Here is a 6072-nt window from a genome sequence, read left to right on the forward strand (position 1 = left end):
CCTGGGCATAAACCCAGAAGATGCTCCAATATGTAATAAGGTCACATGCTCCACTGTGTTCACAGCAGTCTCATTTGTAATTGCCATGAACTGGAAAGAACACAGATGTCCTTTAAAAAAGGAATGAATACAGAAATTGGGGTATGTTTACACAATAGTGTACTTCTCAGCTATTAAAAATGAATTTATGAAACTTCCCATACCTAAAGAAAGAGATGGCCACAACCATACAAGAAGACTACAGAACTCCAAATAGACTGGACCAGAAAAGAAATTCCTCCTGACACATAATCAGAACAACAAATGCAGTAAATAAAGAAAGAATTTTAAAAGCAGTAAGGGAAAATGGTCAAGTAACATATAGAGGTAGGCCTATAAGAATTACTCCAGATTTCTCACCAGAGAATATGAAAGCCAAAAGATACTGGAAAGATGTTATACAGACACTAAGAGAATAGAAATGTCAGCCTAGGCGACTATACCCAGAAAAACTCTCAATTACCACAGATGGAGAAACCAAAGAATTCCATAACAAAAAGAAATGCACACAATATCTTTCCATGAATCTAGCCCTTCAAAGGATAGTAATGGGGAAACACCAACACAAGGGTGAAAACTATACCCTAGAAAAATCAAGAAAATAATCCTTCACCAAACCTAAGAGAAGACAGCCACAAGAAGAGAATCCTAACTTTAACATCAATAATAACAGGAAGCAACAATTACTTTTCTGTAATTTCTCTTAACATCAATGGACTCACTTTCTCCATAAAAAGACATAGACTAATAGACTGGATATACAAACAGGACCCAACATTTTGCTGCTTGCAGGAAACCCAGCTCAGGGACCAGGACAGACACTACCTCAGAATGAAAGGCTGGAAAAAACTTTTCTAAGCAAATGATCCAATGAAAAATGCTGGAGTAGCCATTCTAATATTGAAAAATATGACTTCCAACCAAAAGTTATTAAAAAAAAAAACACAAGGAGTGGCACTTCATACTTATCAAAGGTAAAATCTTCCAAGAGGAACTCTCCATTCTGAATATCTATGCTCCAAATGCCAGGGCACACACATTCATAAAAGAAACTTTAGTGAAGCTCAAAACACATATTGCACTGCACACAATAATAGTGGAAGACTTCAACACCCCTCTCTCATCAATGGACAGATTCTGGAAACAAAAAATAAACAAGGACGCAGTGAAACTAACAGAAGTTAGGAAACAAATGGGTTTAGTTGATATCTATAGAATATTTTATCCTACACCAAAAGGATACCCCTTCTTTTCAGCACCTCATGAGGCCTTCTCCAAATTTGACCATATAATCATTCACAAACATCCCTCAACAGATATAAAAATATTGAAAAAATCCCATGCATCCTATCAGATTACCACAGATTAAGGCTAATCTTCAATAACCATATAAATATTAGAAAAACCAAATACATGTGGAAGATGAACAACAACAACCTACTCAATGATAACTAGGTCAAAGAAGAAATAAAGAAAGAAATTAAAGACTTTTTAGCGTTCAATGAAAATGAAGCCACAACATACCCAAACTTATGGGACACAATGAAAGCAGTCCTAAGAGGAGAACTCATAGCTTTGAATGTCTTTAAAAAGTAACTGGAGAGAGGATACAGGAACAGCTTGACAGCACAACTAAAAGCTCTAGAACAAAAGGAAGCAAATTCACCCAAGAGGAGTAGAAGGCACAAATAATCAAACTCATGGCTGAATTCAACCAAGTGGAAACAAAAAGATGTATACAAAGAATCAACCAAACTTGGAGTTGGCGGTTTGAGAAAATCAACAAGATAGATAAACTCTTAGCCAGACTAACTACTGGGCACCAGGACAGTATCCAAATTAACAAAAAAAAAAAATGAAAAGGGAGATATACCAACAGAAACTTAGGCAATCCAAAAAATAATCAGATCCTACTACATGAGCCTATACTCAACAAAACTGGAAAATCTGGATGAATTGAATAATTATCTAGACAGCTATCAGGTACCAAATTAAAATCAGGATTAGATAAACCCTGTAAATACTCCCATAACCCCTAAGGAGATAGAAGCAGTCATTAATAGTCTTCCAAACAAAAACAGCCCAGGATCTGATGGGTTTAGTACAGAATTCTATGAGATCTTCTGATGGAAGCTGGTCTGCGGCTCACCAGAAAACGGGTATACCTGGGAGGCAAGCCAGGGCTGAAAAGAGAGGGGAAACTAGGCGGTCAAGAGAAAGAATGGAGCTCAGTCAAGTTTCCTGATCAAAGCTCAAATGTTTAATGGCAAATGTGCTTATAAAGTGGGAGGGGTGAGGCCCGTTCCTGCCAATACATCCTTGGAGCCTGGAACCAGCTGCAGGTGATGAGTTGCAGGGTAGGCTTTCATCTCCAGAATAGTTCAGTTTTCTCACAGTAGGTAGCAGTATCATGAAGGGGAACAGCTGCACTGGCTGAATAATACAGCTATCTAGGGAGGATAGCACCACCCTAGGTAATATCCTTGGTGGCAGCAAGGTCAAGGTCTGACTCAGCCTGCTATAGGCTAGGGAGGTTACAATCTTCGAAGAAGACCTAATACCAATACTCTTCAAAATATTATGTGAATTCAAAAGATAAAGAACATTATTCAATTTGTTGTATGAAGCCAGAATTACAATTATACTCAAACCATACAAAGACCCATTGAAGAAAGGCAACTTCAGACCAAGTTCCCTTATGAATATCGATGCAAAAATACTCACTAAAATTCTTGCAAACTGAATCCAAGAAAACAACTAAAACATCATCCATCATGATCAAGTAGACTTCATCCCTGTGATGCAGGGATGGTTTAATATACGGAAATCTATCAACTTAATTTACTATAAAAACAAACTAAAGACAAAAACCACATGATCATCTCCTTAGATGCTGACAAAGCATTTGACAAAAAACTACACACATTCATTATAAAAGTCGAGGAAAGATCAGGGATTCAAGGCCCAAACCTAAACATAATAAAAGCAAGAGACAACAAAGGGAGAGCCAGCATCAAACTAAGTGGTGAGAAACTCGAAGCAATCCCACTAAAATCAGGGACTAGACAAGGCTGCCCACTTTCACCCTACCTATTCAATATAGTAATTGAAATCCAAGCCAGAGCAGTTCAACAACAAAAGGAGATCAATGGGATACGAATTGGAAAAGATGAAGTCAAAATATCACTATTTGTAGATGATATGATAGTATATATAAATGACCCTAAAAATTTCACAAAGAACTCCTAATCCTGATAAACAGCTTCAGTGAAGGAGCTGAATATAAAATTAACTCAAACATATCAGTGGCCTTTCTCTACACAAAGGAGAAACAGGATAAGAAAGAAATTAGGGAAACAACACCCTTCACAATAGTCAAAAATATAAAGTACCTTGGTGAGACTCTAACTAAGGAAGTGAAAAATCTGTATGACAAAAACTTCTAGTCTCTGAAGAAAAAAAATTGAAGAACTCAGAAGATGGAAAGATCTCATATGTTCATGGATTGTCAGGATTAATATAGTAAAAATGCATATTTGCTGAAAGCACTCTACAGATTCAATGTAATCCCCAATAAAATTCCAACTCAATACTTCAATGAGTTACAAAGGGCAATTTGCAAATTCATCTGGGATACCAAAAAATAGTACGATAGCAAAAACTATTCCAACAATAAAAGAACCTCTGGTGGAATCACCATAGCTCAACTCAAGCTGTACTACAGAGCAATTATGATAAAAACTGCATGGTACTGGTACAGCGAAAGACAGGTAGATCAAAGGTATAGAATTGAAGACCCAGAAATGAACCCTCACACCTATGGTTACTTGATCTTTGACAAGGGATCTGAAACCTTCCAGTGGAAAAAAGACAGCAATTTCAACAAATATTGCTGGCACAATTGACGGTTATCATGTAGAAGAATGAGAACTGATCCGTTCTTATCTCCTTGTACAAAGCTCAAGTCTAAGTGGATCAATGACCTCCAAATAAAAGCAGAGACACTGAAATTTATAGAAGGAGAAAGTGTTGAAAAGCCTCAAAGATATGGGCACAGGGGAAAACTTCCTTAATGGCTTGTGATTAAGATCTAGAATCAAAAAAATGGGACCAGATAAAATTGCAAAGCTTCTGTACGGCAAAAGATACTGTCAGTAGGGAAAAAAAGGCCACCAATATATTGGGAAAGGATTTTTCCCAATCCTAAATCAGATAGGGGAATTAATATCCAATATAAACAAAGATCTCAAGAACATGGACTCTAGAAATTCAAATAACCCATTAAAAATGTGGAACAGAACTAAAAAAGGATTCTCAACTGAGGAATACCAAAGGGCTGAAAAGCACTTGAAAAAATGTTCAACATCCCTCACCATGCACTAGTATGTTCACGGCAGCCTTATTTATAATGGCCAAAACCTGGAAAAAACTCAGATGCCCCTCAACTGAAGACTGGATATAGAAAAAATGGTACATTTGAACAATGTAGTACTACTCAGCTATTAAAACAATGGATTTATGAAGTTCTTAGGCAGATACATGTATCTGGAAGATATCATCCTGAGTGAGATAATCCAATCACAAAGAAGTCACTTGAAATGAACTCACTGCTAACTGCACATTAACCCAGAAATTTAGAATACCCAAGATACAATTTGCAAAACATAAGAAAATCAAGAAGAAAAATCAATATGTGGATACTTCATACCTCCTTAGATTAGGGAACAAAATACCCATGGAAAGATTTACAGAGATAAAGTTGGGAAATAAGATGAAAGGATGGACCATCCAGAGACTACACCACCCAGGTATCCATCCCATAATTAGCCACCAAATGCAGACACTATTGCACATGTCAGCACTATTTTGCTGAAAGGACCCTTATATAGCTGTCTCATGTGAGGATATGCCAGTGCTCGGCAAATAAAGAAGTGGATGCTCACAGTCAGCTATTGCATGGAACACGGGGCCACCAATGAAGGAGCTAGAAAAAGCATCCAAGGAGCAGAAGGGGTCTGCAACCCTATAGGTGGAACAACAATATGAACTAATCAGTACCATCAGAGCTTGTGTCTCTAGCTTTTTATGTAGCAGAAAATGGCCTAATTGGCCAACTATGGGAAGAGAGGCTCCTTGGTTTTGCAAACTTTATATGCTGCAGTACAAGGAAATGTCAGGGCCAAAAAGTGGGAGTGGATGGGTAGGGGAGCAGGACAGTGTTGGTGGGAAGGTATAGGGGACTTTCAGGATCACATTTGAAATGCAAATGAAGACAATATCTAATAAAAAATTGTAAAATAAATAAACAAAAAACAAACAAAAAAATGAAAAGGAATACCCCTCACAAGAAAGGTGGACAAGGCATGAAATAGGACAAAAGAGGTTAAAGAGAAATATGCAAATTAAAAATATATCATTATGTGCCTTTTGTGTGTGTGTGTGTGTGTGTGTGTGTGTGTGTGTGTGTGTGTGTTGGGTGAACACAAATTTACACACACTACATGTATGTCCTGTACCTGAAGAGGCCAGAGGAGTGCAAATAAGTGCAAAAACAGTGGTTGGAAAAATGACTCAACTGTTAAAAACACCTGTCTATGCAGGTGACCGGGCACAAGGTACCCACATAGTGGCTCACAATTTATGCACAGCTAAAGTTTCAGAGAACCAGTGCACACTTCCAGCCTCTGTAGCCAACAGAGTAATAAGTGAGAGAGAGGGCCTGCATGGCCTAGCACACTCTTGTAACCAAGGTCAGTACTAGGAAGGTGGAGACAGGATGGTATCAGAATTATAGGGGATCTGAATGCTTGATTCTGATCTCTTAGGACAGAATAAACACTTGTGGTGTGCTTATGTACATGCCGAAAAAGTCCACACACATTAAATGTTACACACATAAATAGAAACCAAAATTGCATACAAGAGCCTCTACAGTTGAAATAAAGTAGTGCCATTTGCAGTGTTTCATATGTTTCACATTTGTTCAAGTTTTTCAAGTCTGTAAGGGCTTATAAATCTAGAAATTTGTCTTAA

This window comes from Mus musculus, chromosome X, assembly GCF_000001635.26.
Source record: "Mus musculus strain C57BL/6J chromosome X, GRCm38.p6 C57BL/6J".
Taxonomy (NCBI): domain Eukaryota; kingdom Metazoa; phylum Chordata; class Mammalia; order Rodentia; family Muridae; genus Mus; species Mus musculus.